Here is a 26,570-nt window from a genome sequence, read left to right as displayed (position 1 = left end):
GATAAAAAATATACGCATAACGATTTGGGGAATGTTTAAAACTTAGAAGTGTTTTCCACTGGTTAAATAACAGTCGCAGTTGAAACTTGAGATTTAAATGAAATAAAAATTATATAAAAATAAAAGAAAAAGTATTTAACAATTATAAAACAGAGCCGTAAATGGGAACACAAGAGAAAAGAGAAGAAGCACTTTCTTAAATTGGTTGGCTCTTGTTTACCAGTTCCATTTCACATTGTGATAAACTGACGACCTTTCAACGTTTGTTTCTTGAAAAGAAGCGATGTAAGTTAGGATATTTTCCTTTATTTTTCTGTTTCTATTACCTTGTTTTTTTTTTCTTGCATGAATTTGTCCAACCTTGTAAAATGGATTGTTGTTTTCCTTTTCTATTTTGTTATATTTTATTTTTGTAAAATATATCTTGACCGCTGTTAATTTTTTAAATATAAACGTATAAGCCACGCATGTAACAGGGCACATATACAAAGGAAAATCGCATCCATCCCCAAAGATGTGCAAAAACCAAGCATAACTTATATCCAACTTTTGGTACCTTTAAACAAAGTGGTTAAACGTAATCTAGAATATTGTTGGTTTTGAAGTATTATTACAGTATCGACCAGACCATCAGATATTATACATCGCTGATCACAATACGCTTCCAATTTTTTTCCAGTTTTTTTTTCTTTCAGTAAAAGTTGCATAATTCCAACTAATTTGCTTTTTTGATTATAGTATTGCAAGATTTGTGTGCTTCGTGTATATGTATGTGTATATATATATATATATATACACACACACACACACTCACATCATAGAGACACGTATATATGTATACGTGTCTATATGCAAATGCATGATCAAGCGTCATATTTTAATAGCTACGGGTAGACCCATACGTTGTGAGTGAATTTGGGTTGATGAGACACTGTTGAGGCCCATCAGATGGTTTGTACTTGTAATTCAAAGGTACAATTTAGTCACACATTGTGTCTCGCCGATTCAGCCAGAGAATTCAGTTAAGGGTAAATATGTCTGAGGAATGCTCAGCTATTTAAACGTTAATTCTACGAACAGTTTATTCAGTTAATCGAATAATTGTATCATGTTTGCTCCACCGATTTGATGATGTCACATGATATAAGAGTTTGCGTGAAAGGCATGGCTGCCAAGTGACAGCATGTACTGTAAAAACTCACCTAACAAGTTATTTTGAATTTCTTTTAAATTCTCTTTACACTGACTTCGAACATCTGATGATGTCGACGTGTTCTACGTCCACGAAACTTAATGTGTAGTTGAGTCAAACCGTTATGAAATACATAAAAGTTCAACTTTAATGCGTTTAGAGAGTCTATGCTTGTGAAAGGAAACACACAGTTTGGATGTCAGAGTGTAAAACGACAATGCGACAACATTAGCGAAGACAATTTCTCTGACCAGGACCCGGCGCACTTTGAGCTGAGCCAGTGCAAGGTTGAAGAAAAATTTGGCTTCAAACTTTGAGCTTTAGGTACAACTTTGACACCTACACATATAACTAAAGTAACGTAGTTTTTCTCCACTATTATTAGTGTTGTATATAATTTCCAATATGAATTAAGGGTATTTCTTTTCTTTTTTAATGATAACTGTAAATCTCAAAATAATTCAAAATATATTCACCAGAGCCACCAAAATCAATGTACAGCATACTGAATTACTCTCTCTAAGGCAGCAAGGAAAGACAATATGCATGTCTACTTGGTCAGTTTCAATCTGCTATATTCACGTTGGATACTGCACATCTGGAATGGTCGTGTTCTAAACAATTACATACATCTCAGTATGTATCATTTATTCATACTGTGACGGCATGAATAGCTTGGCCACGTCTGCTGCATTAAGATGGTCTCATCCCTAAAGATACCTGTGTGTAGAGCTCACTACAAGCACAAGATCCCAACCTACATGGCGCTCTTCTACGAGACAGGGACGTTGAAAATTTTAAACAAATTGTTTAATTTTACTTTTTGCTATGTGTAATTTTTGTCCGGAGAGACTTTTGTTCATATAATTACATTGCTGTTCATGCACTTCATGCAAACTTCCAGAACCATTAGAGCATCGTATTTGTTGCCTCTCTTTATGTTCTGATTCCAGTTCCCGCTGGGGCAACTTTGCCGTTCACCCTTTTTGGATCAATAAAATAAAGTACCAGTCAATTACAAAGGTCGATGGTATTGACTAACCCCTTCCTCAAAATTGCTAGCCTTGTGCCTTATTCAGAACCCATCATTTCAATATTACAGAATAAATATTACAGATGAATATGAAACACGCTCTGAGAATAACTCGAAAATGTTAGCATCTATTTAATACCATAAGGATGAAAAGATATAAATAACTATCCCTTCCATCTTGCAAGCTTATTGTGTGACAGTATTTATGTTTACAGTTTCTGTTCGTTTAAGTTGTGTTCAGTCCATCCACTCAGAAATCGGTTTAATTTCTGCGCAGACAACAAAAGCAGTTCTTTTGATAACTGATCAAACAAGTATAAATGTAACGATTATTGTCGACCCTACTGTAACAATGGACAGTTATGGCAAGCATTGTTGATACTGCTGTGAAGCAATCTGCTCGGATCAATCAAACGCATTTGTAAACTAATGGAACTTAACCTACTAACCTTGTATTGCTATGCATGATGTAAACATGTCTAACGTGAGAAAAAAAAATATTGAAGTGATATTTCAAGAATGGTAAATGATATAAAAGCGGAGCGGAGAGTGTAGAGAATATGATAGTTGATACACATACACCCACACGTATATATGCATACATACACATGTGAGTGTGTATGTATTTATATATATGCGCTAGTACTATGCTACTTGTTGAATCCTTAACACATTTTATACACATACACACACGCACGCACACATGTTTGTCTTTAATATTTGTATGTGTATTACATTGCGCAATCTAAGAAACAGAGCAGCTAAATGTTTGCATATGGGTATGTTTGTTATTCCATTACAAATAACAGTTGTGCTTGACGAATTAGATACGACGTCGAGAAGATAATGAGGATGGCGATTAAGAAACCTGAGACGTTATTATTCAATCATTTTAAAAGGGATTAAGATTAAGTAAGCAATTCAATTTACGTTTAGAAAATGTTCTATGTCAGTGAAAAGATAATTATTTAAAAATTTATATCTGAAATCTGTGCTGTTGGCCGATTATTCTATATTTTAAGATAAATTCACTATACAGTATTTCCCACGAATTACTATAATAATGAATAAAGGTTATTACAAATTATAAGAAATAAAGATAATTTCTATTAAATAAGAGGATATTGGAACACTTAAGTAAATCTCAGTGGGTAAGATATTGGGTGACTTGCTCCATGAATAAATGGCAGACAGTGCTGCAGCTCCAAACAAAAGAGGGACTCGTGAAAACCAAAGCAATCCCCTTTAGAAGAGGAATATTCCAGGGAGACACGCTCTCTCCACTCCTTTTCTGCTTAGCACTGACATGCTAAATAGAACAGGATGCAGATACAAATGTTACGGCAAAGCAATCAGCCACCTTTTATATATGGATGACCTAAAACTATACGCTACAAATGATAAACAGCTGAAAACTACTATAGACAGTACATTGATTTACCAAAGAAATAGAAATGAAATTTGGATTAGAAAAATGTGCCAAAGCAACCCTGAAAAGAGGAAAACTAGTTAAGAGTAGCAACATCACACTAGATATAGCCAATGAAATAAGAGAATTAGACCAAAGCCAGACATACAAATATTTAGGAATCTATGAACTAGATATGATACAACACACACAAATGAAAGAGAAAAGAAAGGAAGAAAACTATAGACGAGTTATATCAACACTAAAAACAGAGCTCAATGCTAAAAACAAGATAATAGGTATTAACACTTTAGCCATCTCAGTTATAAGTTACAGCTACAATATCCTAACTGAACACTAAATGAACTAACCAAAATAGACAGGAAAACAAGAAAAATAATGACAGGATCTATGATGCACCACCCAAAATCTGACATAGAAAGGCTATATATACAACGTATAGGAGGTGGTAGAGGCTTTGTACAGCTGGAAAACCATTATAAAATAACCACCATAGGACTGCAAAAATACCCACTTCAGAAGCAAGAAAAACTAGTACAAATAGACACAAAACACGAGCAAAACAAAAAACCGTTCTCAGTATTTAAGGAAGGTGACAAATACAAACAAGAAATCATACTACCTAACAAATATGAAGAAGAAGAAACAGCAAAAGCTATAAAACAAATGAAATTCAAACTAAAACTAGAACATCAACGGACCATGATAAAACGATGGCAAGAAAAGCCCCTTCATGGCAAATACTGGACTAAACTAAATGCAAAAGAAATAGAAAAATCCCAGCAATGGTTGAGAAGCTCAGGACTCAAAGCAGAGACTGAGGGGTTTTTAACTGCAGCACAAGACTAAAGCCTCCCCACCAGAAATTACCAAAAACATATAATGAAAAGAAACATAACAAGTAACTGCAGAATATGTGGAGATGGACAAGAAACTATAAATCGTATTATCTCTGGTTGCCCAATCCTGGCTAAGAAGGAATATAGTCACAGACACGACAGAGTTGGGACCTACATACACTGGAAGCTATGCCAACACTATGGAATAACAACAGAAAAAAGATGGTATAGGCACACACCAGAAAAGGTCACAGAAAACGAAAAAGCAACCATATTTTGGGATATGCCAATACACACGTATAGAGAAATTAAGGCCAATAGGCCAGATATAGTTGTCAGAGATCATGAAAAGAAATTTTCTAATTGATGTATCAATACCAGCAGATGACAACGTTTCTCTAAAAGAAATGGAGAAACTTTCAAAATACAAAGACCTGGAAATAGAGATAACTCGAATGTGGCATCTAAAAACAGAAACACTTCCTATCACAGTAGGCGCATTAGGTATGATAAAAAATATTTAGACAAATACATAACAAAAACACCAGGACTTACAAATATATATAACATACAGAAAATTGCACTACTGGGCACTGTACACATCCTACGCAAAACACTTTCAATATAGTAACCTTAACAGCATCACAGCACGTACCAAGGCACATAGAGCTGCGCTCGGTAGTGAAGTGAAAGCACGCTATAAAAATAAAACTACTGAATAATAATAATAATAATAACAACAACAATAACAATAATAATATATTTATAAAAAACGCCTTTTCCACTCCTACATATTTTCGCATTGTTCAATGAAAGACTTAACTGATTCTGAATATTTTAAATGTTTTCGAAATAAAACTTTAATGATTTTGCCAATTAGTTAAAATGTTAATTTAACGTTTCACTAATTTCTAATTAAATAGTTATTATATCACAGGACAGGCCGTATAAACCACAACGATATTATTTACTGCAAATGAATTGTGACGTTCATATATTTCTAAAACGTAAATTATTTTTGTTTTTTAAACGGCCGTTGTGTAAGGCTGAAAAGTACAGTGACGTAGCTAATGTGAGCACTGCCTGGGGCAACCCTTGAATTTGCCGCTCACAGATGAGCTTCCACAAAAATACATATTGTACAGAGCTTCTTTTTTAAAATGTTATATATATGTATATATATATATATATATATATATATATATATATATAAATAAAGGAAATGAAGAAAATGCTGACAAAATAATTTAAGTAGGGGAGAGTGTATTTAATTAGGTGAAAGTTCTTTTTACCGGTTGCGCATTTGTTATGCTTATCAGAAGATATTTTTTTAAGAGAGATAGAGTTCCTTTCTGATAGATTTTTTTTCTCTTATCTGACTTTATGTTGGGTTGCTGTCTCTTATATGTGAAAAAAGAGGCTCCAGAGTTGTTAAGATTTGCTTGGTTCGCGCCTAAAATTTATGTGGACAATGGTCAATACAATTTTGATTGGTCATTATAAAAGGGTCACGTGAATGTTTGAATGGAAGTTGGTGTTGGGGTAAGAAAATAGGCTCCAGAGATGTTAAAATTTGGCTAGTGTCGCGCCTAAAATTTCTTATTGGTCATAATAAAGAGGTCACGTGGATGTGGTCATAATAGAGAGATCACGTGAATGTTTAGAATGAATGTTGATGTGGGTGGTGTATGGAGTTTTCGAAAATAGCGTTGTTGAAAATTCTTATTGTTCAGGCTGGTCAGTAGACGTCATGTGGATATTTTAAATAGCTTTTTAGTGCGTAGTTAAGGAGTGTATTTTCCGCTTGACTGAATTTGAGCTGGATAAGTAAGTTCGTTTAGGACAGGAAGAGCTATATGTATGTATGTGTGCGCGCGCGCGCGTATGTGTGTGTGTCTGTTTATATGTATGTTGGGGCGCGCGCGCGTGTATATATGTGTGCGTGTGTGGGTACAATTTTCAATATTTATAGTTCTGCTGGCCTTGTGCCTGTATCGGGAAGCAACGTGTTTGTGTGAAGTCAATATTTACAGTCATATAGCTCTTCCGAACTTACTAACGAACTTACTTATCCAGCTCAAATTCAGTCAAGCGGAAAATACACTCCTTAACTACGCACTAAAAAGTTATTTAAAATATCCACATGACGTCTACTGACCAGCCTGAACAATAAGAATTTTCAACAACGCTATTTTCGAAAACTCCATACACCACCCACATCAACATTCATGTGACCTCTCTATTATGACCACATCCACGTGACCTCTTTATTATGACCAATAAGAAATTTTAGGCGCGACACTAGCCAAATTTTAACATCTCTGGAGCCTATTTTCTTACCCCAACACCAACTTCCATTCAAACATTCACGTGACCCCTTTATAATGACCAATCAAAATTGTATTGACAATTGTCCACAAGAAATTTTAGACGCGAAACCAAGCAAATCTTAAACAACTCTGGAGCCTCTTTTTTCACATATAAGAGACAGCAAACCCAACATAAAGTCAGATAAGAGAAAAAAATCTATCAGAAAGGAACTCTATCTCTCTTAAAAAAATATCTTTTGATAAGCATAACAAATGCGCAACCGGTAAAAAGAACTTTCACCTAATTAAATACACTCTCCCCTACTTAAATTATTTTGTCAGCATTTTCTTCATTTCCTTTTTTTATATATCACAACTCGTGTTCCACATCTCCTTTTTAAATATATATATATATATATATATATATATATATCGTTCGTAGAAATACATAAATCCGGAGGAGAAGCACACTCTAAGATGTAGAGCAGTTAATATTATGATGGAAAGAGGTCTTAGGCCAGCAGTGTTTGGGGGTCAGAAGATATACCGTAAGGCCCACCTTTTATGAGCCACGTCTGCGCATATATATATATAAAAACACACACACACACACACACTAGGAATTCAAATAATCAGAGCTTACAGTAAGATCTATCGTGATTAAGGCTAGGATTTAACCTCACCGTCGTGTTCTGAAAATCTAAGAATCCCAATGATGAAGAGCATCTTTTACTTGTTTTAGTCATTAGACTGCGGCCAAGCTGGAGCACCACCTTGAAGATTTTAGCCAAATAAATAGACCCCAGCACATTATTTTAAAGCCTAATGCTTATTCTATCGGTCTGTTTCGTCGAACTGCAAAGTTACGGGGATGTAAGCACACCAAAACTGGTTGTTAAGCGGTGGAGGGGGACAATTCACGTAAGAGTCCGACGGTCCCTATCTGAAAGTATTGATTTTCTTCCGGAGTTTTGTTTCGACGAGGAGGTGTTTCCCTCTTTTTCAAAGGCTGTCATTACTTTCGAGACAGTACTTCTTGATACACCAAACATTTCGACTGTTTTCGTTACGCTAGCGCCTACCATACGAGCACCAACAATTTGACCTGTTTGAAAGTCCGATAGATCTGTCATTTTAATGCATTTCAATTACCTTTTTCTGATGATGTCTGAAAAGAAACAGCAATTTTAGCAAAACATATTAAGCAACATTAATAATGAATAAAAAAAACAAAAATAAACAAGCTTTTGACTGTTTTATAGATATTTCAAAATTATGATGCTAGGTGTTTCCATTATTTTGTCCAACCCCTGTGTAATATATATATATATATGTATTTGTGTGTTGGATGATGTAGCGCTTATGTAACTCACACAAATACGAAACATCTGTCAAGTAATGGATGAACTCCGCATCTCCTTCGCACTCAGAGTGTGGGGACTGTGATGCCACTGTGGTAGGCCTCTTGACCCCACAGATCTTCACGGTCTGTCTTCCACTTAAATGTTGGCCGCTTCGCTTGTCACACCGAGCTAAACCTAATCATTAAGCGAACCCTGGTTCGGATTAATATCCCCTCAATTCTGGAGCCATAGGGGTTATCCAGAAGTGATGGAAAGAGACCAGATTGTCTTACCCTCTGCCTCCGGGTTCGAGGTAGGTACCTCATTTGGGACACCACTGTCAGCGACACCTTTGTTCCTTCCCACATCCTGGATGCTGCAATTAATGGGAAGGTCACTGCTTCCGTAGCCGAACGGAAGAAAACCCTGAAGTATCGGGACCTGACAGTGAATTATTACCCCCAACCTGTGGCGTTTGAGACGTTCGGTGGAATTGGGTTACTAACCATGAAGTTCTTGTCAACGTTGGCGGCTCGCCTCGCTGATCGTGCTGGTTTGCTTCAGTGGGTTCCGTTAAACCTTTTAGTGTGTGACCAATTGCTGTGATAAAAAGAAAATTCCCTTCAAATGGTTTCAATACAGTTTCAACAGAAAGATTTGGAAGAATTAGATGAAAGTTTTCCGATAATTTTTCATGTAAATAAATGTTTGTTAATTTAAAAATTTGCCAGCAAAATCTTATAAAATGACAATGTTCTAAAAAATGTACATATTTATATGTTACATATAGAAAGTAATGGAATAAACATCCATTCTCTCACTTAGCTTCTCTTATTTGGTCAATTTTTACATACATAACGACAGATAGATATAGATTAACTACGTTGTATACCATTATAATATTATTTTCACATAGATGTAGTATGCTTTAAATACACATAAAAACGTCACTCGGGGTGCCACCCACCACCTTGCTCCCCTCTACTCGAGTTACGCAACAGCTTAAGTACGTCATGGTTTTAAAGTTGGCAGTTTTAAATTTATTCGTTTTCTCTCTTATTCCATCTAAGGAAAGAGTTCATCAAAGACTGTGATATGTTTTATCTTCTCCATCTTCGCGCCTTCATTCCTTCTTGAGTATCATTTCATTTCCTTTCTGTGACACACATACACACACACACGACACTCTTATACTTAGATGTAATGTGCGTAGATCCCCATTAAGTTTGCGTCATTCATGTAAGAGATATTTTGAAGAGGTATCTATTAAATTATAGTTCAGCTATTACCGGAAAATGTAGATTTTCGAATTGCAGAAATATTGTAAGAGAACATGTACACTAGAAGCAAAAGGCTAGAATATCTACATTTCAAGAAATTTAATGAATATTGAAAATTCACAGCTGAAACTTGATATCTCATCGAGTTAATATTTTCGATATTTGCTGTTCTTTTATCATCTTACTTGTTTCAATCATTGGACTGCATTCGTGCTGGGGCACTGAGGAATTTAGTCAATCGAATGAGTACCACGTATTAAAAAAAAATTAGTCTATCAAATAGTTACCATACTTCAGCGTTTTTCAAACTTTTTTGAAGGGTCGGCACCAAAGTTTGAAAAACGCTGCCATTCTCTATTTGCCGAAACGTTAGGCTTCCGTGATGTATGCAGACTAACACCACAAAACTGCGCACACATGCATGCATGCATGTGTGTGTGTGTGTGTGTGTGTCTATATATATATATGTATGTATGTATAATGTCACCTCCCAAAACTAGAAAGCATTAGTTATCATGCTACCATAACATTACCAATGAAGATAATATATGTAATCAGTATGAGCCCTTAACAAGTTCGAAGGATAACTCAGAATAACGAAACCCCAAGATATATGAATATTCAGACAATGACCATATCGAACATGCATTCTCAAGATCAACTGCTTAACCGGTATCATTGTAGTTTCGACATCTGGACAGTATCATTCAATTCGACGGTGTCAACGGTATATTATATGTAGTATTAGTTTAAGTATATATTCATTAAATTTGGCTGAAATTGATGGGCGAGCGTTTGGCCCAATCGTATGAGCAAGGAGCCGTGTTAGCGGTGATTTGAGGGTTAGTTCGTAAATTGTCGCTTCAAATCGGAGAATATATATTATTATAAAGTTATATATATATATATATATATTATCTCTATATATAGAGTTTAAAAAAACGAAAAAAAGGCACAAGGAAAAAGCAAGAACGCGAGGCAATGTATTAGAATATATATATATACACACACATACATGTATATACATAGGAATAGGAAAATCATCTGGTTCACACCTCCCTACTCATCCGAGGTGACCTTCAATATAGGCAAGTGTTTCTTAGCACTGATAGATAGACATTTTCCAGTCAACCATACTTACAGGAAGCTCTTCAGTAAACTCAGCTTAAAAATCAGTTTCAGCTCAACTGAATATAATCGCACACAACACAAAAACCACAATACAAAAATAGCTGTTCATGCAGGGATAAAAAAGCTTGCATGTCCTAGACCATCATCTACGAAGATACCGTGGGCTCTATACCCACTAAAGACACAGTTTCGACGAAGAAATACGTGGGCCTTACAGAGGGTAATTTCAAGGCCAGGTTCAATAATCACACCTTGAGCTTTAGGCTCGTTTTCCTGAGACAAAAGGAAAACGACAAAATTATCCAGTCATATATGGTCATTAAAAGATAAAGGTGTCTGTTACAACATCCATTGGAAGATTTTAGCCAAATGTAAGCCCTACACCAACGGTAGTGGAAAGATGGCTCTTCTGGAAAAGCAGCTTAGATCCCGCTACATGTCTGAATTCAAGGATAGAACTTTTCGGATCATGCCCATATGTGGCCAAATTTTTGTTACGTTTTTGGTCCCCCCCGAGACTACAGATAGAACTTGCCTTCTATATTGTGTCCACGCACAAGTTTTTTTTATCTCATTATACTTTTTACTTTTATTTTATTTATATATTTTTTATACGTATATTTCTTACATATTATAGAGAATTTGGTTTATATATATTTTTTACACATAATTTTTTTCTGTACTCTACCTTCCACCCTGCATTTTCCCCTGTATCTATATAGATGTGTATATGGAAGCCTTTGTGCGCGCGGGTGGATGTGTGTATATAAATGTGTGCGTACATGCGAGTACGTGGTTTACTCTTTGTGTAATCCCTTATGCCTTTTTTCTCTATTGTTACCCTTTACCCTGTTTTTTCTTGTGCTTGTACGTATGTAGACGTATGTATGAACTTTTACGGTGCACGTGTATGTGTGTGAGTTTGTATGTATATGTATATACATTTGGCGAAGGATGCGAGAGAAGATGTGTACGTTTTTTTAGTGAGGGTGGATGAATGTATGCGTATCCACGTGAGTGTGCGGGCGCACATGTGTAGGTATGAACAGGCGCGCTTACACGAATACTATGAACTTTTTACCCCCTTACCTTAATTAGCGGTCATTCGAATAGCTCTTTTGTCTTATTAGCGGTCAATAACACAGTAATTTCCCTTTGTATAACGGTCATTTTTCATAGCGTTTTTCCGATGGCCGGATAACTGAAGAGATGGTGGCGTGGATCCGAAACTCAGAGTTTTATCTTGGCTACTGAATAATTGTCACATATTATATTTACAGATAAATTCCTCTATTTACATAATATCGAGGTCTCTTTCTTTCTTTTGTTATCTTACCGTTTTTATCAATATATATATATTATTATTATTATTATTATTCAGTAGTCTTATTTCTATCACGTGCTTTCACTGCACTACCGAGCGCAGCTGTGTGTGCCTTGGGTATGTACTGTGGTTTGTTGTGATGCTCTTATTGTTACGGTATTGAAAGTGTTTTACGTAGGATACTTGTAAGTCCTGGTGTTTTAGTTTTGTATTTGAATGTTTCTTTTTACCATAGCTAATGCGCCTACAATATTAGGAATTGTTTCTGTTTTAAGGCTCCACATTAGATTTAACTCTATTTCCAGATCTTTATATTATTAATATTATTATCAGCAGCTGACACGACTTCTTTGGGCGCAGATCTATGGCCTCTCGAGACCGATGGATGCTTACTACTACTACTGCAGTGAAAGCATGTGATAGAAATAAGACTACTGAATAATAATAATGTCAAATGTTTTGGTGCATGACTTTAGACCACTCTATATGTGTGCGTGTATGTGTAAGAAATCGGTTTAAAATAATGGTCATTACATACTTTCCTTTATTGGAGCAAATTTGGCTTACAGCTGTTTCCAGTAGTCATTATAGGTTCATTTCTGATAAGTTTACTCAATTGGTCTATTGATCAATTAAGGAAAATTGAACGACCTAAGAAAATTAATGCTACTTTCATCAGAGCCATTTCTGGTTATAACCAGAAATGGCTCTACATCCAAAGCGTTGATTGATTCATACAACTAAATGTCACACGGAACAACCTTAAAGGCTGACTCACTACGAAGTCTCCACGATGTAGAGTTACTTCAATTTCAATACATGGTCTCAGATCAAGTCACTTTGAGACTGTGAATTGAAACGGAAGCATGTACATCGTGGAACAGACATACTAGCCATCTAATCACGCGATCACTTGATCGACCGGGCTATAGGATGTTAATACATCGCTGGTTACAATGCGCTTTGCATCGTTTTAATTTTCGAATGATGCCACCTCATCGCAAAGCTGAGTGAACTGGAAAAACGTGAAACGAAACTTTTTGTTCAAGAACACAATTCGCCGCCCGGCTCGGGTATCGAACTCACAATCTAGCAATCGTGAGTGCAACACCATAACCACTACGTCATTGCTTTTCACAACCATTTAATAATACACAAAATCTGTTATATTTACTTTAATTTTATTATATGAGTTACCAAAATTTTCGTCTCACAACTGCAACCTCGTGACTGATTCAATTGCAGTAGAACTGTATCAGAGACCAGATCAAAATTATGCGACGAAAATTTTGACATATCAAATAAATTCAGAGTGAATTTAACGGCTTCATCTTTACACATTATTGTCTCGAGTCTCTGACAAAAAGGGCCGGTTACCTGGTTTCCATGGCGTATAAGTGACCGAGATTACGACATTCCTCTTGGACAGGACGCCGGTAATAAAGTCGTAGGGAAAAAAGTCAGTTATAAAGTCACAATTTTGGCTAGAAACAAAAAGTCGCAATTTATGGGATCCGGACAAAACCCTGCTAGAACACCACCACCCCAAGACAAAACATCCCTAGAACAAAAACTCCTCGGACAACCCCCAGGCAAAACACCTGTGCCTTTTTTTTTACCTGGATTCGGGACACCAGTCCATTGCAGGGTTAAACTCATTTTTAACTGAGTGGACTGAAACAACGTGAGACAAAGTGTTTTGTTCAAGAATACAGCACATCGTCCGGTCCAGGAATCGAAACCACGATCTTGCGATAAGTGAGTGCAACACCCTAACCACTAGGCCACGCACTTTCACACTTTATGAGTTATTAGATGGTTTCTCTGCGAGGCAATTGTAATACTTTTATTCATTGGTTTTCCTAACTTTGAAGATAACATAACCAGTCTTTCAACATGGATAAACAAACGTTTAAGAGATTCAAAACATAGTTTACTGTTACCTCTTTTAACTACGGTTTTTATGAAATCATCGAAACTAATTTGACATAACTCTACTTTTATACTTTACAGAGGCATCCATCTTGTCTTCGCGATATGACTGTTTTATCTTTTACTTGTTTAGTCGGACAAATCGCCCCAGTACTTACTTTTAAGGTTGCTACTCATTCTTGCGGTCTCTTTCTCCCACTAAGTTATGGAAACGTAAAACAACCAACACTGGTTGTGAAGTAGTTGTAGGTAACAGACACACATACACGACAGGCTTCACACAGTTTCTGTCTACCAAATTCACTTCCAAGACATTGGTCGGAGTGGAGCTTATAGTTGCAGACACTTGCCCAAAGCACCGTGCAGTGGGACCGAACCTGGAATTGCTAGAATTAATAATATACTTCAGGCTCATATTCATACATCGTTTTATTTAATGTATTTCTAATGTTCGTTTATTTAGTAACGCAATATGTTTATATAGTTGAAATACCTACCGTTTTATTTTTCTTCATTTAAAGAATTTCAATTGCGGCGTGGAAGATGTTTATAAGCCATTTAAAAAGCACACAAAAACTTAGATTCACTTCAACATTTAAATTTTATTTGTCATAATATTTTCGTCGCTTTGAGACCGCAACAAAATTCCGTGCTGCATAAAATAATTTCATTTAATGAGAAAAAGCAGAATTTGTTTCTTCGGGTCATACGCAGTTAAATTAGGCCAATTTTCTTCGCTCAGAATACTAACCAAAATATTAGCATAGGAAAATGGAATACATATAATTATAATATATTTTGAATTGTCAGGGTGTTTTATGGTGATCATATATATTACAGATTAGTGTTTCGACTAAACATTGTAAAATGCAAATTATACCGCTGAATAACAGGCCATCACGACTTCTTACGAACAGTCATTTCCACACAACTGTGTTCCAACTCGGTGTTGAAATGGTGATTAAACTAGGTCAAATTGATCTAAGGTTTAAAATGTTTTCTTCGTGATTGTATCAGTAGCAAAATGGATGGCCAAGAGCGAGAATGAATTCTGAGTTTAAACAGGTTATTAAATGAGACATGGGTCACAAAAAGTTGAGTAGAACCTTTGAAACGGCTTTCTGTCTCCATCGTAGATATAAAAAGAAAATTGATTACAAGATTGTCAGCAATAAGAACAAAGCAAAGCTAAAACCTAAACTAAGCAAACTAAAAGGTTAGTTGACGAATCTCAGCAAGATTTCCCGTTATAACATACCATAATAATAACGGCATTACTCTTCTTCAAAATGCTCTCTCTCTCACATACTGCCCAATCATCATGTATGACATTGTTGTCAACTACAAGTGCTTTCTCAGATTAGGGCGCAGTAAGTGATAATGGAAACGTTATGAGCGGAGCCATAACTAAATAGGTGGAAGGTGTTATTAACCATTTTTCATTTGTTTATGGTGTCCTCTATACAAAGGTCTAAAGTCGGTAAAAAGGCTAAAGTAATATAAGCTAAATAAGAGGAGTCAAAAAGTAGAAATATATGAACGTAATTCAAATTCAAAGGAAAGAATAAAACTACGTAAATATGTCAGTTAGCAAGCGATGTTTGCGAAAATATAGCTCTGTACTCACACAAACTCTTTGGATTTCATAAACAAGACAATTAGAGAATGCTAGTCATCAAGTGTGTGTGTGTGTTAAATTAAGGATGTTATTAACAGAAATAAAATGACTGACGAAGCGGATGAAACTTTCGTCAAAATGCATCACTATTTCCGTTTTTTACGTTTTACTTACCTATTTATTTCTATATTAAAAAAGAAAAAACGCCGGATACATATTTTAGCATGATGGTAATGGGTGGTACTAGTTAAATGACGGAATGGGTTGCGTATTTTAGAAAGTTTAAGATAAACAAATGTTATAAAAAAAACATAGAGAAGTAGTTTATCGCATGTAATGACGATCATAAGGAGGATGGCGATAAAGCTGACGACATCGACGATAAGAACGATGGCATCAACAACAATGAGGATGATGATGCTGATGACGGTGATTGTAATAGTGTAAAGAAGGGAAATAACTCCGAGGCAGAAAATTAATTTCAAAATCTGTTTAATACAGATGTTACATTATCATTGAAATAGGTTAATGGAAATGCTATAGAAATCAACCTGTTTCACTCAGAAAGTTTTTTGCTTTTTAAGGTTTATTCAGAGGAAAAAAATGAAACATTGAAAGATGTTTGGCAATAATAAGGAAATGATAATGTCACGAAGGACAGAGTTTATAAGTTCATTGTTCATTATCAAAAGCTTGTTGAATCATTATTTCAAAACATGGGTGAAAAGGAAAAAGAAAGATGACAGAACAAGAGTTTAAGAGATCAAAGGGTTAGCGATCTGGAGTTGTTTGAACATACAATTGTCCTCTGGTAAGGTAGTGAATTTCATCACTTTTTAAAAACTTTTTAGTGACCAAAACTAGCTCTCAGATTTTAGATTCTAAACGAGGTATCAACAATTTCTTTTCTTTTTGTAATGACTCATTTTTAATTTTTTTTTTTTGCCCATGGCCTGCATATATATCATATATCTTACATGTAAAAAATATTCCCGTGTATTCTCCACCATTTCTTTCACTTGCAAAAATTAAACAATTCATGATCTAAAGACTATTTAAAAGTCATCAATGGTTCATTGACCCACAAATACATTAAATTTTAAACTTTTCAGAACAGTTCTGATGCCCATGGACAACAACATCTCAGTGTACCATTTGTTGGCTGCAGCCTGACTGCTGCTGGTCCCTATTCTAAACTTTGCACTATAAGTTGATACATATGGTGATTGGTCAAAAACAGCCAATGAAGTACCAAAAGCAAAAATTAATCAGTAATTCTTTGAAAGCAAAGCTGTTTGATAAACCACAAAACAATAATTTAATCATGATTGAATGAGCTGCAAGACAAAATATCTATGCAAGAGATACATTTTATATGAAATGAACATTTTGTTACTGACATGCCTCAAAAATAACAAGCAGAGTATATCATCATTATCATTTAGCATCTGCTTTCCATGCTGGCATAGGTTGAACAATTTGACAGGATCTGACGAGCAGCAGGACTGCATCAAGCCTTAATTGCAGCTTTGGAATGATTTCTATGGCTGGATGCATTTCCTAATGCCAACGACTTTACTATGTGTCCTGGGTACTTTTCCATATGACACCAGTCAAGTTTTCCATGTGGCTCGGGAATGGTAGATCAGGAAGTAGGGAATGATGAGTGAAGTGTAGCAGTAGTGGAGAGGGAGATGTAAGGGCACATAATAGTGTATTTACTTAGCTTGACATGCCTTCTCAAGCATAGCAAACCACCAGAAGTTATGGTCCCTTGTTGTTCCATCGCGTGAGAACTGGTGTTGGTTTATTTGTGTTCTGTAACTTGGTGGCAAAGTGCCAGGCATACTCACAACAGACGGGGATCAGAATATAAATGGGATGGTTGAGTAAAGGAAGAGAAAGATATAGATGGTAGTAAGTGCCAAGGCATACCCTTGAGGTTTGAAGGTCATAATATACATGGCAGGATATGTTCTGTAAAAGAGACTGATAGAATAAGTACCAGACTTGAAAAAAGTACTGAGATCAATTTGTTCAACTAAAACCTGTCAAGGTGCTGCAACATTAATTAGTTTTTGAGTAGTAAAAAGATTGTATCCTTTTATCATCTCAAAAGAAAAAAAAAGGACTTTATTTCTCATTGCAGTTAACCAAAAGTGTTACTCCTTCATTCCCCTCCCCATCTAAAAAAAACAACAAAAAATTCTCCCAATTGCTGGTGTCCTTTATCTTCTTCCAGCTATGCTACTCTGTGTGTGTGTGTGTCATCACCATTCAGCATCAACTTTTCTGTGCTTGCATGGCTGAGATTGAATTTATTAAAGCAGAATTTCTATGACTGGAGGCCCTTCCAGTCAACACTCCTCACCTGCTTCCAAGCAAGGTAATATTTCTTCATGGTCAGACATGTTTTTCATGAAAGACTGGAAACGAACATCAATTGTATGATGGTGATAGTTATTTACAACCATCACATGATGTCAAGGTAAGGGTATATACAAATGCATACAACACACACGTGTGTGTGTGTGCATATATACCCATATAGTAGAAGACACTTGCCCAAGGTGCTGTATGCTGAGACTGAACTCTGAAACTACGTGTTTCAGAAAAAGCTTCTCAACCATACACCAACACTAGAAAAAATGGGATACATTTAAAACTATTCCTCTCTACCACAAGGAAATCACTGTCTCTTCTAAATCCTGGCATTAATGAAAACACTAGAACAAAGAGAAGAATGGCATTCACTGGAACTTGTTAGACTACTGGCGATTGTTTGTATTTGCAAGAATCAACTTTATAATAAACACTTAAAGGGTGTATATTTTTCATTCATATCCATTCACCTAATTTCTTCTTTGATAAAGAGAGCTGCTCAAAATGTTATTTACTACTTCCTCCTACACCACAACATATAACTGCAAATTTCAATCACATTCTACAGAAAGGATGGTTGAGAACAGAGTTGTAGGTAGCTATTCACCAATGTACACTAAGTTCACTGTGGCTACTTTTAACAGCCTCATACAAAGCCTGGATTGTTCTTGTTACTAATTCTCCCACATATAGCATTGAATAAAATAACATCAATGTAATACCAAAGATGGTCTTTTTCTTTCTTATCATTACTTGAGGATATCAAATAAATACATAGAATTGATTTATTATGTTGACACAAAGACTTAAATTAGCAATAGAAGGGAATGGTTGACTGAAGAGACACCGGTACATGGCTAGTACTTATTTTATTGAAATAAGGGAATACAAACATAGCTGAATGGTTAAAAAGTTTGCTTTGCAATAGAGAGGTTCTGAGTTCAGTCTCACTGCATGTTATCTTGAGTATATATCTATAATCATAACCTCAGGTTGACTCATCCTTTCTAAGTGAAATTCAATAGATGGGAGCTTTTTGAAAGGCTGTTGGGTGGATTGTTCCTAAGGTCTATATACATTGTGTCATGCTGATTTATTACACTAAGGCAGTGTTTCTCAACATTTTACCTTTGTGTAACCCTGAAAATAAATTACATGTCTCAAAGAACTCCTGCACAAAAACAAAAAATTATGTATCATATCTTTCTCATATTTTTTATTTATAGTTTATATAGTAAATATCATATATATATATCATCATCATCATCATATCATCGTTTAACGTCCGTTTTCCATGCTGGCATGGGTTGGACGGTTTGACTGGGGTCTGGGAAGCCAGGAGGCTGCAGCAGACTCCAGTCTGTTCTGACAGTGTTTCTACAGCTGGATGCCCTTCCTAACGCCAACCAGTGAGAGTGTAGTGGGTGCTTTTTATGTGCCACTGGCACAGGGGCCAAGCATCAACCACATTTAGATGGTGCTTTTACATGCCACCGGCATGGGAGCCACTCAAAGCAGTGCTGGCATCGGCCACATTCAGATGGTGCTTTTTAAATGCTACCAGCACAGGAGCCAGTCATCTATATATATATATATATATATATGTGGTTATATTCTTTTGAAAACATAATAGATTAGATAGGATGATGTCTACATTACAATAACTAATAATATGTTGTGCATGTATAGTAATATTATGGTCATGAAATTAGCATTAGCTTATCTGACTCTTTCTCATGGAACCCTGGTTGAGAAACACTGCATTAAGGGTTCATATGTGGAATATTCAGCACTTACACATTAAACAAATTGAACATTTAGTCTATCAAACAACAGATTGATCATCAGAGAATCTATCATTTTACTGAAATCAAAGAGGGTGAAATACAGTTTACTTAACTGGAATACCTTCAAAAATCCAGAGACTGCAAAATATTTAGTCTGATGGTTGTGCTACTGTTAGAAATAGCAGCCAATCTACCTCAAATCATACCCTATAGTCTATATATCCCACCAGACCATGGGATATGTATTTTGGAGTGGTTATCCCCATTCAGCCACATAACCCAGAAAGGCAGGCACTGTGAACTGACATGAGAGACAGGACTTTCTTATGATATTTCTATCATTGTTCAATGACTGGTTGTGCTATTCAGTGGCTCACCATAAATAAAATATGGGGAGACAACACAAAAAAGTGATGTGTATAAATATAAACGAATGAGGAGAGCTGCATAAAGAAGTGATTGTCACTGAAAGTGGATGGTACCTGTAGAAGAGGAAGACCCAGGATGAAATGATAAGGACCAATCTTAGTATGCTGGACGTCATGGAGACAATGACTATGAACCGAGATGTCTGGTGATATGAAGTTCTTGAAGAGACCCACCCCCATCAGCAAAACTGAGTTCTAGAAGCGCAGTGTGCCCCACCACACTTAACAAGAAAAATTCTCACACACTCTACCACAACAAACCAAACTACAGCTCTTCATCTCTTCTCTTCTTTGCATTTCCACTTCATGCATTATGCTTACCTTCCACTCCCCAATCCTGTCCTCTTGGCTCTGCTTCACTGTATCATATCATTGCTATCCGCTAGCCCCCCGACTTGTGTGTTCCACCCACACATAAGAAAACTTTTCACACATCCTACGCCAACAAACCAATCTACATCTCTTCTCTTCCTCACATTTCCTCCTTCATACACTATGCCTACCTCTCACTCACTAATCCTGTCTTCACAGCCCTGTTTCTCCATATCATTGCTATCCAACAGCCCCCCACCCTCACTCTATATATACCCAGGTTTTCACCACTCACTTACCTACCCCTCCACACTCTCTAATCCTGCACCTTTCACAATATCCTGCCATGTATATTATGACCTTCGAACCTCAAGGATATGCCTTGGAACTTGCCACCAGCTATATCTCTCTCTTTTTTTACTCAACCATCTCATGTTTATTCTGATTCCCATCTGTTGTGAGTATGCCCGGCACTTTGCCACCATCTTTATCTTGCTGTCTCCCACATTCTCTCTCCTTCTCCTGCACTTCCCTCAAGTTGCATAATCATGTATCTCTTTGCAGTAGAACACCTGTTTCTGTCTCCATTCTTGATTTCTCTCTCTCTCTCTCTCTGGCTGGGTAACCTTGTACCTCCTCTACAGCAAGACACTTGTTTCTGTCTCTCTGTCTCACTATAACCTTTCATCATCTGACACAAGATCACCTCCTCCAATGCCCCCTCTCCTCGCAAATGATTTTCTGTCTTGCAAGTTACTTGGTGACCCTGTCAATGTAGGTGCCACTTAAAAAGCATCCAGTCCACACATTATAGTGGTTGATGTTTGGAAGGGTGTCCAGCAGTAAAAACCTTGCCTGTACTTGTGCAACATTAAAAGCACTAAGTCCACTCTGCTGAGTGGTTGGCGTTAGGAAGGGCAACTAACTGCAAAAATCCTGCCAAAACAGTTACAGGGGCCTGGTGCAGGCTCCTGGAAAACCATCCCACCCATGCCAGCATGTAAGCTGGACATTAAACAATGACGTCCACTCAGCTGGCAAAAATGAGTTGTACCTTTATTTCAAAGGGCCGGCCTTGTAACACTCTGTGTCACGCTGAATCTCCCTGAGAAATACGTTAGGGGTACACGTGTCTGTGGATTGCTCAGTCACTTGCACATTAATTTCACAAGCAAGCTGTTCCATTGATCGTATCAGCTGCGACCTTCATCATCATAACCGATGGAGTGCTCCCCACAAAAAGTGATGATGATGAGGCATATTTGAACCTGTAAGAAAACCATTTACTGTACTTTGCCATGGGGAGGGTTTCTTGCTGTAGACAAATAGATGTAGATACACCAAATCAACTCATGCAGCTCTCTAACCAGACTGTTGAATGCATGTATTACTGTATTTATTGCATATGTATGCAGAACTGCATATGTTACTATATTAACCACATATGTATGCAGGGATGCATGTTTGAATGTGTGTAAATGTGTGATACAACAGTGCATATGGCTTGGTAACATGTACTATGCCTTCACAAATTGTTTTAGTTGCCTATGATGTCACAGGCAGACACTGACACCTTCACCTTTGTTTGACTCAGTGGAACATCTAGAATGTGACAGCAAGAGGGAGAAAGGGTTCCATCAGCACTTGACTTGTACTCATTAACCCTTTCATTACTGTATTTATTTTAAGATGCTCTATGTTTCTTACAATTACTTTAAATATAACAAAGAATTTAGTAAAATAATCTAGTTATCATTAAGCTAGAGTTAGGAACATAAATTGTGACTAAAGTTTGGTGGAAGATTTTAATTCAAAACTTATGAAAACAAGGCATCTGTACTAAAGAGCCAGAGCCGGTTTCAGCCGGGTTGGTAACAATTGGCCCAGGATTTGAACACATGATGAGGGTCAAAATGCTTGGCTCCTGATAGCTGAGTTTATCAAGTTCTAAGTTGTTATTATTAGATCCCAGCTCAGCTTTGCATACATGCTCTTTTGACTATTACGCACACAAAGCAGGTATGCTAAGCTAATATTTTCTCTCTTGTTCTTTTAACAATATAAAAAAAGGGCTATTTTACTTGAAATACCAGAACTAATTAAATATTTGTAAACTAACATTTCAATATCTTTGTTATTTTTATTATTGATGTTTAATATTTGATCTGCATTGCTATAGGCTTTCTGTAACACAATGATTTTCTACATTTAATTAATTGGAAAAAGACATTAAATATGATTTTATTAATTTTCCAGAATAAATATGAAACAATACATTTCCTTGATTCTTTTGCTGTGTGGGGCAATTCTCATTGGTAACGTATCAAACCTTTATTCATTGACATAACACTAACTCCTAAAAGAAAGTTGAAACTAAATAAAGAAAAAATACTATTCATCATCAACATTTAATGTCTGTTTTCTATGCTGGCATGGGTTGGACAGCTTGGCAGGAACTGGCAATGCCAAGGATCTTACCAGGTTTCTTAGTCTGATTTGGCAGGGTTTCCATTTTACAGTGTATTGGGTGCTTTTTACATGGCATCATCACTCACGTTGGCTTTGTGGGTTGGCTGCATGTTGTGTTCTTGAGCAAGACACTTTATTTCACATTGCTTCAGTCCACTCAGCTGCAGAAATGAGTTGCAATGTCACAGGTGCCAAGCTGTATCGGCCTTTGCCTTTCCCTTGGATAACACTGGTGGCATGGAGAGGGGAGGCTGGTATGCATGGGTGACTGCTGATCTTCCATAAACAACCTTGTACCTGGAAGGGTAACTTTCTAGGTACAATCCCATGGTCAGTCATGACTGAAAGGGGTCTCAGCAGCCCTGTTTATATATTTACTCTATAGGTTACATACATCATACCTTAGTACTGTGTGGACTATATCCCCATTAACAGGCTCCTAATATTAAAGTGTTAACATGTACAGTATGAAAATTAGTAGCTTCAATTCTCTGTAGCTACTGGAATTATTGAATATATAAACTGATTGGCTGCTTCTAGCCCCTGTGCTGGTGACATGTAAAAAGCACCCACTACACTCTCGGAGTGGTCGGCATTAGGAAGGTCATCCAGCTGTAGAAACACTGCCAGATCAGCCTCCTGGCTTCCCAAACCCCAGTCGAACCATCCATCATGGAAAACGAACGTTAAACGATGATGATGATGATGGTCAAATTGATGTGTCTCTGATGAGAATCTTATAAGATTTGAAAATCAATTAATGTTGTTTGTCATTTTTTCGATCTATGGAGAAATAGCTAAATTAGCCCTATTTCTATACCTACTACATAGGTTTTATATATATATATATATGTGGGCCTCATGGAGGCAAAGTGGCTGAGCTCCTTTCAAGTGTTGGGCCTCATGGAAGAAATGACCAAAACATTTTGGCATTATGTTGTGCTTGAGAAGAAGACCCATCAAGTTGAGCAAAATCACAGTCGTGGCAGATGCCGGTGTCAAGCAAATGGCACCTGTGCTGGTGGCACATAAAAGCACCCATTACACTCTCAGAGTGGTTGGTGTTAGGAAGGGCATACAGCTGTAGAAAACCTTGCCAAATCAGACTGGATCCTGGTGCAGCCTTCTGGCATGCCAGCCCAATCAAACTGTCCGACCCATACCAGCATGGCCAACAGATGTTAAATGATGATGATGGTGTGTGTGTGTATACCTTTGTCTTGACATTATGTGATGGTTGTAGATGAGTATCATACAAGCAATGTTGTTTCTTTCTCTGAAAAACATACCTGGCTAAAGGAACATATCACCTTGCTTAGAAACAGATGAGGGTTGGCAACAGGAAGGGCATTCAACTGTAAAAAGTTCAGTGTCCTTGCAAAATGATTGCTTTCCCAGTGGACTAACGTCAGATGTAGTCAGCATTTGTGAAGGATATGGTGAACTCATTTGTCATGGTTGTCTCAACCCACCCCAGGTAAATGCCTCTGCAAATGCAAGTAGTAAAGTACACATGCCATTCTTAATCCATCTGAAAATGATGTTAAGGGGACATATGTTTGTGGGGTAGTAAGCCACAGAGATGCTAATTCAATCACATAAGTATTTCAGTCAATCGAACTATTGAAACACTCCATATTGAAACTGCCACAAATCTGTTTTCTCTGATTTCATTAAAATTAATAAGTTGCAAATTTAAAGATATATGAATTCTGTTAAGTTTTCTTGGATTTGATGATAAAGTGAAAAGTCATGTCAGGTTCAGACCTCAAAAATAGATGTAAATTTCTCTTATTTATTTTAATTTGAAATAATGTTTTTAATTGGTATAATTTTATGTTAGGGTTTTATATTCATCATCGTTTAACGTCCACTTTCCATGCTGGCATGGGTTGGATGGTTTGACTGAGGACTGGTGAGCCAGAAGGCTGCACCGGCACCAATCTGATCTGGCAAAGTTTCTACAGCTAGATAACCTTCCTAACGCCAACCACTTTGACAGTGTAGTGGGTGCTTTTACATGCCACCAGCTGGAGGGCCTGGCAACAACCACGCTCAAAAGGTGTTTATTACATGCTACCTGTACGAAAGCCAGTCCAGTGGCACTAGCAACGACCACACTCGAATGTTGTTTTTCACGTGCCACCAGCATGGGAGCCAATCTGTAGCCCTAGCAATAATCACGCTCGGATGTGCCATTAACGTTCCACTGGCATTAGTGCTAATCAAGTGGTACTGTCATCAGCCACGTCAGCGATTTTGATTTGATTTCACTTGCCTCAATAGGTCTTTACAAGCAAAGTTTATTGTTCAATGAATGAGGGGTACTCATAAGTGGGGTGATTTCACCCCAGGCTCGGATGTGCTTTTAATGTTCCACCGGCACGAGTGCCAATCAGGCGGTAGTCATCGGCCACGTCAGTGATTTTGATTTCACTTGCCTAGGTCTTCGCAAGCAAAGTTTATTGTCCAATGAATGAGGGTATTCATATGTGGGCTAGTTACGCCCACTGGCATAGGCCATGGGTTATGGTCTCACTTGGCTTGTCAGATCTTCTCAAGCACAGCATATCTCCAAAAGTCTTGGTCACTGGTCATTGTCTTGGTAAGGCTCAATGTTCAAAGGTTGTGCTTCACCACCTTATCCCAGGTCTTCCTGGGTCTACCTCTTCCACAAGTTCCCTCAACTGCTAGGGTGTGACACTTTTTTCATGCAGCTGTCCTTATTCATTCACAACACATGACCATACCAGCGCAGTCATCTCTCTTGCACACCACATCTGATGCTTCTTAAATCCAACTTTTCTCTCAGGGCACTTACACTCTGTTATATATGCACACTGACATTACACATCCAGCGGAGCATACTGGCTTCATTCCTTGCAAGCTTACGCATGTCCTCAGCAATCATGGCCCATGTTTCACTGCCATGTAGCATGGCTGTTCATACACATGCATCATAGTCTACCTTTGTGAGAGGCCCTTTGTCACCAGCAGAGGTAGGAGCTCTCTGAACTTTGCCCAGGCTATTCTTATTCTAGCAGTTACACTTTCAGAGCATCCATCCCTGCTACTAACTTGGTCCCCTAGGTAATGGAGACTATAAACTACTTGTTTTTCTCCCTGGAATGTGACAGAAGCTGTTCTCTGCACATATTCAGTGTTTATAGCACCTGAGCATTTGCCACATACAAAAACTATCTTCCCAGTTAACTGATGTGGCTCCCAGCCTTGACAGTTCCTGTCAAACCATGCAACCCATATCAGCATGGAAAATGGATGTTAAATGATGATTGATGATATTATTCCAAGTATCCATTTCTTTTTTTTCCAGCTACAGTAACTTGTGTGGAGACATCACTCTGCTATGATAGCTTGACTAGTTGTAATGCTGCCTGTGGAGGAAGTGATGAGCAGTGTAACGAGTACTCGTGTGCTACTTGGACTGCCAGCTGTATTGTATGCAACTGTGCCCTACCAAATTTTCAACCATAATACACCAGCACCAATGGAATCTCCTTATGGTTTATTCCCAATAAAGACCGCTCTAATTGAAGGACTTGGATTAAAGATATTTTTAATGTTTTATTTTTCAATGTCATCATGATGTACAAAAATATGTGCAAATTTTTCCCAGTGAGAAAAAAAAATTTAAGAGAGTATACTGAATTTTTTTATCAACTTAATTTTTGCTGATTAAACAAGTTATCAATTTGCCAACTTCCTTTGTTCCTGTTTTTGCTTACCTCACTCAACTTGCAA

At 37.1% G+C, this 26,570-nt stretch overlaps 1 long non-coding RNA gene across 1 annotated transcript; it reads left to right on the top strand.

The window, feature by feature from the left end:
• On the top strand, positions 1–26,528 carry LOC115232511. Its single transcript, XR_003883637.2, has 3 exons — positions 1–285; positions 22,596–22,654; positions 26,143–26,528. It is a non-coding gene; the product is annotated as an uncharacterized LOC115232511 (long non-coding RNA).
• The last annotated feature ends 42 nt before the right edge of the window (positions 26,529–26,570 follow it).

Source organism: Octopus sinensis, linkage group LG2, assembly GCF_006345805.1.
Source record: "Octopus sinensis linkage group LG2, ASM634580v1, whole genome shotgun sequence".
Lineage (NCBI taxonomy): Eukaryota > Metazoa > Mollusca > Cephalopoda > Octopoda > Octopodidae > Octopus > Octopus sinensis.
The sequence above is the reverse complement of the archived record's forward strand: the minus strand, read 5'-3'. Positions and strand labels throughout refer to the sequence as shown.